Genomic DNA, 9,086 nt, shown 5'->3' on the forward strand with positions numbered 1-9,086 from the left:
GGTCATGGATTTGCTGGAAATGTGCTCCTTCCTGATCACTGTCTCTAATAAATTTAATGCGGTTAAATATCCGGTTAAAAATCACTAGCACCCTGTTTGATTCATGATGAATTATAAAATTTGCACTCAAATTTTTCATTTGATCTTGTGTAGATGGGTACGCATGTCGTTTTGTTACATAGTTTTCTTTCTAAATAAAAGCCATTTTTAATTTTGAACGATATTGAATGGTTTTGAAATAAAGCAACATATTGTTCATTTCTTATTAAAGATATTTTGCATCAATGAGTTAAAACTATTTATTTATATATGCAAGTAAGTAAATGCATAGTTGCAATGTTCAAATCTGAATTAGTTGTACTCATATTTGATTTTCATCATACTGTAATCTTTTTTTATTTCCGCGTTGCATACATAAGTCGCATCGTTTGCTGTCACAAAATGTCCACAGAAATCTGTCTAGACGTCGTTAAAGTAACAATAAGGCAAGGGGACATTTAAGAATTTAACACATGTTTGAACAGTAAATGAAATTTCTTGTAATTATGACCCCGTTTGTTATTTAATTTCTGTGATTTATTTTAATTTATATTGAGACTCATAAAGAGACGTCATTGTATGCAAATGAAAGTCTTCAAATTTAGTCCCATTCTTTAATTTTACAACCATTGACTAGAAAGTTTTCAGTTTTGTGCAACGCCAACTGTCATATAGGATCTCCATCATTAATATAAAATACAATTTATCGATATATAACGTCTAGAATCTGACTCAATTTATTTCTACAAACCAGAGTATTTTAACGCACGAGAAAAAGGCGCGAATTACCGCATTACAAGCATTTTAAAGCCTTTCTAAGGCAGAATAAGACATCTTGATCTTTCCATACTTGTGCAACGATGTCGTCAAAGAAATTAAATACGAGGGTTACTTCTGATATAAAATATAAAACTATATCCATATCAAGGATTTTAAAGCACTATGATATAAAGGTATGATATTTTCCCGGTCCAAATACCGTCTATCCAATGCATGGTACGTAATGTCCGATCCATGGTGAATTCTAAGCGATTTTGAAAAAAAGATTTTTGATGATATTTCCTCAATAAAAAATATATAATTGTGTCCCGAATTTATATTTCAATCACATGCTAAATGTTAAGCTCCATTTTGATAACTTTCCATCAGTAGCGATATCGCTAGAACTTGAAGTACAAGAGCGTCCGATGCATGGTGAATTCACACTACTAATTTTCTCGGGTTTTGGGAAAAAACCAGTGAATCTTATATGCCTATCATTCTGTCGGTCAGTTGATCCGTCACAATCTGTTTTTTTTTTCTTTTGATTGAGTACATATAAAGCTTTCGTTGTCACATCTGGATTACCTGTGGTAAGACCTTTCCAACTGACTATTAATTTGCGACGTCGTGATTTGTTCTTGAGGTTTGTCCTACTTATTAAAATCTCTAACCTTTTGACCTAATAATTTTTGAATAAGTTAAGACAGGCTTTTCAAATTTCATATATACACAACTTTTGACAAACCAATTCTAAATGGGTCAAGACTTTTGACCTCGTGACCTTGAAGTTTGACCTTCAGTATATGTATGTGTGATGAACAGATACGAAAGACAAGACATTTAAAATATTGCATAGATATTTACATTCAAATCAATAAGTCCCTGAAAGCAAACGACTGCAATTTGCCGAATTTGCTTGTGAATAATGATTTTAAATATTTTATCTATGCAGTTTACAGATTTATCAGTGTTACAAAATAAAAAAAAAAGTTAGATCTGCTGAATCTTGATGTGGATGCCGTCTTAACAACCTGCAGTTATTTGAGGTTTTTCTTTTCAGTTGTTAAAGGGACAGTTACGTATAATGAATAACTATTTACAAAGAAAAAAAAAAGAAGGAAAAACCGGGAAAATATCATAAATTAAAGCAAATTATTTTTTCCTGTTTCCTTCTTATTTTGTGTTTAGTTTGTAATTTCTTTGATCGATACATTAACCTTGTCAGCAAAAACAATTTATCATTGAATCAAATACTGATTGACGTTTTTCATATTAACTATTATTCCATTTTTGCACACTGAATTGAAGAACAAATGTCCCGATGATGACAAGGAACTCATGGTTTGTGTGACCAGTCGGCAGGGGTACCCCCTTCTCCTTTGCGTCCTTTGCTTCTGATCCCACCACTGATGTTTTGGAGGTTCATGTGTGTCGTGCTTCTATTTTTGCTTAATACTGAATCATGTTCCATGAAATCAAATAGGTAATGCAATTTGATGTTGTCGGATGTTCTCTGTTTGTCAACCTATTACCTATAATGGCATTACCTTCTTCGAGGATAAGTGTGCACACATATGTAAAGATAATTATTTTATGAGCACATAATATTGAACAATTTGTTTATATACGAGTAGTTATATTCAATTTAATAATAAACTTTTATATATAAAAATGTTTGATAAAAAAAACAAACATTTAGTTTGTATATTTCTATTTTCTCTCTTCCTGTCAAGAAACCAGCGGCAGAGCGTTCCCTTCGTGGTGTGGAGGTCCAGATTCGATTCTCATTAGCGGCACTGCATCAAACCTAAGTCGTTAAAATAGGTAGTGACTATTCCTTCGACATGCGCTAGGCTTTAGAAGTGAAAGTAACATATCTTTCGGACACTACCTTAAAAACGTAGGTCCAGTGTCACAGTACTAGGCGCTGGCACGATAAAAAAAACCCTCACTGCTCAATGGCCCTGAGTGCCGAGGATAGATCAAAATTTGAAGCCCGTTACATACGATGATGTCTCCATATTAATTTGTGAAAAATTCTCGAGAGGAGCAGTAAACAGTATACAATCAATCAATCAATCCTGTTAAGGATTTAGTGTTAAGTGATTACATATGTATAATGGAATCTTTTGAATGTATGTTGTAATTGAAAAGAAAATGCTAGTAAAAAGAAGACAAATAAATAATAGCTATTTACATCATCATGGTTCAATATGTAGCAAGATTTCTGAGAGTGTTAAACAAGCAGTACTTATTCCTACAGAAATTTCAAATCCCCCCCCCCAAAAAAAAATATAATAATAATGATAACATCAGCAAGCGTTTTGGGGGGGGGAATTCGAAAACTTATTCGGATATCAAATATTTGAATTAGATGTGACTCCGTAAAAACATCATCAAAGCAGGAAAAATACAGGCTTAATATGTAATTCGTCAAGGTACACTTACATACCTAATGCAACTCTTCACATGTAAGAGATTTTCGTGAAAAGTAAGGAAATTAAGTTGTACACAGTCTGACAAACTGACAGCTAGACAAACATGTCTTATTCTTGGAAAAAATAACAATAATTGTGCTGAACTGTACCGGGATAAGTGAAAATATTAACTTCATTACAGAGTGAAAGGACAGTAAAATATCCACAGGTGAAAAGGATGATTCTTCTCTTCTCTAATGCTTCAAGCTGAACTGATTTTTTAGTTGTATTCGCCCCAAGGACTTTATTTTTCAATGCTTTTTGTAAGATATCTTGGACAGAAACTAAGAAACAGATGGTTTACAATAGAAACTCAACACAGCTTATGGACAAAACGTGCAATCCATAACTTAAAGCAGGCTAATTACAGAAACTCTGATTCAAATGTTGCAAACATCGTGACATTGTATGGCAATTACATTTTAGAGCTATTGGATATATAATTATGTATCGTTAGGGATGCTGTTCATCAACTGTTCTCAAGCTGAAGGACACGATGCGATTTCTCTGCATTTACTTGATTGTGAGTAATTACTTTGATTCACTTTTCTTCAATTCCTGTCTATTTCTCTACGAGTATCTTATAAATGTATAGCAGTTTTTGGATCAGATTGAAAAAAAAATTGCAATCATGAAAAAAAGAAATAGCTTATTGTCTATTTATGACTCTGTAACTGCTAGTTAAATAAAGCAGCCTTAAAATGTGTTCACTGATATTTTGAAGAATTGCTATTTTTGTGTTACACACTTAAGATTTCGCGTATAAATTACAACAGCACATTCATGAAGCTGTAACAGTGCTTTTTTACAAAATAAAGCCTTTTAACCCGAGTGTTGATATTTCACTTTTATCATCAAATTGTTTGGTAAAAGGTTGTCTCATTTTAGAAACTTTTGCTCCCTACATTTTTATATTAAAATTTATATCATATCACTAAGGAAAAAAAAAATATTCGAAATAAGCATATCGTTGAACTTTCTCAATAGTTGTTTCTTATAAAACTATTCAAATAAGAAACAGTGAATTTGAGTAACATCGGTTTTGTAGAACTTACAACCGTCATATGCGTTTGCAGATACATGTAACAAAATTCCTATTTATTATAAAAATACACACTGTATTAAGTAATATAACAAATCTGATTTCATTTCAACGGTGAAATTTGAATGCCCATTTGCTATGGGCATCTTTTTCTCCCTTCTAAGAGTATAAATTGTGCTAAAATGATTCGTAAAGGCAATTAGTCACTCTAATATTTATCATTGTATATATGGTAGGAGCGATTATTATTGTTGTCTTAAAGTAGCCTGGTTGGTTTCTTTATAATTTCAATAGGTAGGTCCAGTTTTAATTCTCTTTCACAATGCTTTCTAAAGCTAAGAGGTCTAAAGTATGTTTTGGCAACTTTGCCAAATGCTAGGTACTAAGTCAACAAGATTCCCTCACACGACATTCGCCTGTATGCCCCATTATTTAACGATCTTAATTTTAAGTATATTATTATTCGGGATTGTGTTGTCTCTACTGTAAGTGAAATAATAAAAAGACGCAAACCGAACCAACAACAAAACATTCAATATGTTTTATAAGAAGTATATATTTCAGTAATGTTTGATCTATATGAGATGTTTTTGACAATTTAACTCCAAAGTGTATGTTTATATCTTTAGATTTATAAATAATATGTTTATATCTTTAGATCTATATAATTATGTATGTTTATATCTTTAGATCTATATAATTATGTATGTTTATATCTTAGATCTATATGCTAATGTATCTCTCCCTGTCAACGGCAGAGAGGGAAAGGGCATTTTCAAGAAATTTAAAGATCGGACGCGGGCCTCCTATTGGTAGGCAGGGTAAATATCATTCGAAAGCATCTCTCTCTTGCTTTTGATATGTCTTTTTCTTTGAGAATGAGTGTAATTCAATTTTCCAATTTCAAAGGAGTATATACGGTAAGAGCCAATTTTGGCCCCTTAAAAAATCAACATTTTAGAATGATATTCAGATATGTTTAATTGATATTTATTTTGAAGAAGCGATTATATTAGAGATATTTCTAATATATTTTTCACATTTATATGCACTCTCTAGCTGTAAATGACATGAGAAATAATGCTAATTTGGCAATCTAACAAAAAAGCCCAAAAATATGGCTTTTTCTTGATGTTTTTTCTTATGGGAAACAAAGAGCGCAGTGTAGAACATACATAATTTTTCTGTCACTAATTCGTATTGGATAGATACATCTTTGGTAAAGATATAAATCTTGTTCTAGGCTGCGCTCTATATTCTCTGGAAGAACAACTGCTTGAAAATAAGCAGTTTTTTTTTTTACAAAATATGTTGAAATGGCGGGAAAACTTGATTTTTATGATGTCATATTTCTAAAATAACGGCATTTTGATCAAAATGAAGACAATCAATAAAGGTCGCATATGTAGCTGTACAAGTTAAAACTATATATAAAGTAAAATTAATATATTCATTTTAAGGGGCCAATTGAGACACTTACCATATATTGCTCTTTGACAGTTTTTATAACACAATGCCTAGTGCCAATAGATTTTTACTGTAAACTACACAAATTAGATAAAACTCCACTAAAATTATCAGATCCAAATTTTACTTTCGTTATTGGAGAATGACTGTTTTTATATTACCACAATAAGACTGTGTTTTGATATGAAACAATCTCTTGTCTTCCCCTTTATTAAATTTTCATTTCAGTCCTTGAATCAAATTAAATAACAAGAGGCCCATGGGCCACATCGCTCACCTGAGCACTGTGGCTAGGAAAAAGTAGAAATTGGTTTATTATTGAAAAGTTTAATTCCCAAAGTAGTCCCATGACCAATCATGGCTTTGCTATTCTTGAGAAGAAGATTTTTAAAGAATTTTCCTATATATTTCTATGTAAAACTTTGGTCTGCTATTTTGGCCCCACCCTACCCCTGGGGGTCATGATTTGAACAAACTTTAATCTACACTACCGTAGAATGCTTCCATATAAATATGATCATCAATTATGGCTTTGCTATTCTTGAAAAGAAGATTTTTAAAGAATTTTCCGATATATTTCTTTGTAAAATTTTGGTCGGCCATTGTGGCCCCGCCCTACCCCCGGGGGTTATGATTTGAACAAACTTGAATCTACACTACCTGAGGATGCTTCCATATAAGTTTCCTCCTTCCTGGCACAGTGGTTCTTGAAAAGAAGATTTTTAAAGAATTTTCCTATATATTTCTATGTAAAACTTTGGTCGGCCATTGTGGCCCGCCCTACCCCCGGGGGTTATGATTTGAACAAACTTGAATCTACACTACCTGAGGATGCTTCCATATAAGTTTCCTCCTTCCTGGCACAGTGGTTCTTGAAAAGAAGATTTTTAAAGAATTTTCCGTTATATTTCTATGTAAAACTTTGATCGGCCATTGTGGCCCCGCCCTACCCCCAGGGGTCATGATTTGAACAAATTTGAATTTACGCTACCTGAGGATGCTTCCATATAAGTTTCATCTTTCCTGGCACAGTGGTTCTTGAGAAGAAGATTTTTAAAGAATTTTCCTATATATTTCTATGTAAAAATTTGGTCGGCCATTGTGGCCCCGCCCTACCCCGGGGGTCATGATTTGAACAAATTTGAATTTACACTACCTGAGGATGCTTCCATATAAGTTTCATCTTTCCTGGCACAGTGGTTCTTGAGAAGAAGATTTTTAAAGAATTTTCCGTTATATTTCTATGTAAAAATTTGGTCGGCTATAATGGCCCCGCCCTACCCCCGGGGGTCATGATTTGAACAAACTTGAATCTACACTACCTGAGGATGCCTCCACATAAGTTTCATCTTTCCTGGCACAGTGGTTCTTGAGAAGAAGATTTTTAAAACATGCCACCAATTTTTTATCAATTCCCAATTATCTCCCCTTGAATGAGGGCAAGGCCCTTCATTTGAACAAACTTGAATTCTCTTTACCCAAGGATGCTTTGTGGCAAGTTTGGTTGAAATTGGCCTAGCGATCCTTGAGAAGATGTCGAAAATGTGAAAGGTTTACAGACAGACAGACAGACAGACATACGGACGGACAGACGGACTACAGACAAAATGTGATCAGAAAAGCTCACTTGAGCCTTCGGCTCAGGTGAGCTAAAAACATCGCGTTAAGTCAAGAAAACAAAACGGTGTAAAATGTATTTTAATTCTAAACATATTGTACAGTGAATGAAGACCAAAATGAACTACCAAACGTAGTGAGACGTTCGAATGCAGCAGAGTAAGAAGATATCATATAGACATGCTATGTTTTCACTGAATAGAATACTATCTGATTAACAAAATATCATAAATTGCTTTAAAATATTATTTCATTTTCATTTTATATTTATCACTTCTTGCCAATCAGAGTACACTTAACAACTTATATGAATTTACAGGAGGTTGAAAGAAATCTGGCGCACCTATTTCACTGGAAGAGAATAACTATAAGGTGGGGATGGATTAAAGGAACAGATATTAAGGGGATTGAAAACCAAGCTCTGAAGTATTTGCATGTCTGTACTATAAAGTTAAATTTCTCAAGCTTAACAAGAGTTTTTTTTCAACTAATATGTTATGACCCAACATTTCACATACAAATGACAGTAATCAAATTTGTATTACCTCACCTTAGCAAAACATTACTAGAGAAAACTATCATAAATAAATATACTTTTAATAGTTTACTGTAAAATAATGTTTTCACTAAAGTTCATCACAGTATTTTTACAGTTAATAAAATGTCTATAATGTACCTGAATGGTGTTTAATTCAGCGATATTAAATCGAATAATAGCTGTTGAGTGAAAATTTATGGTAAATAGAAGAATCAAAGTTACCAAGTATTCAATATAGATGACTATAATTCAAAAATAGCGGACTTATTATTTATTATTATACCACTGCTAATATAATTCTATAAAAGATACATATATACAGAACTCTCTACAAATTTAATACCATAAATTGTCTATTTTCCCGAAAAGGGATTATTTCCCTCATCTGCAGATTACTCTTTGAAATATCAGAGATACTACCTTGGACTACTTCCTCATGAATATTTATGTTATTTAAACAAATGTGTTCAGTTGGATGTACATTTAAGGAATGTAGACTCTGTGACGTGATGCTATTAGTACTGTTACTATGACGTCTAAACATTTGGACAAGGAATGTCAAAATCATACTTGAATTCTAGTAAAATTAAGACAACGATGATTCTTTGAGAATTTTAAATCAATGCAGTGATTTTTTGACCTGGTTTTAATTAAGATTTCTCGAAATGATGCCAATATTTAATTTTAAATCATCAAACAAGCAAGCAATGCATGCTTGAGATAAAAATAAAACCATTAAAGTAAGAAAATATTTGTATTTTATGTATCATCTTTGAATACATATATGTTTATATGTAATCCAGACTTTGTTATTCAATAGTCGTCAGAAATATATATAAAATGCTACATTTCACAGTCCAGAAAAAAGTCTCCTTATGATTCGCCTATAAGTCGGACATAGAGTTTTGGACCAAAATTTAACTCCCAAAATACCGACTTATAGGCGAGTGTATACGGTAGTAAAGAGTGTTTATGCAGTATTGGTAACGGGTACTTACTCTAAGGTCTGCCTCTTCAAGGGTCCAACTTAGCAGTCTGTTGTTGTGGTAAACGTGATCTAATAATAATATGTCCTAGGCTTTGTCTTTGCTTTAAACTACAATTGGTTCCGATGTAAATATTTTTTTTTGCATCTTGCGTCTGT

The sequence above is a fragment of the Saccostrea cucullata genome, unplaced genomic scaffold, assembly GCF_032062105.1.
Source record: "Saccostrea cucullata isolate Sc308-1 unplaced genomic scaffold, CSIRO_AGI_Scuc_v1 ctg485, whole genome shotgun sequence".
Lineage (NCBI taxonomy): Eukaryota > Metazoa > Mollusca > Bivalvia > Ostreida > Ostreidae > Saccostrea > Saccostrea cuccullata.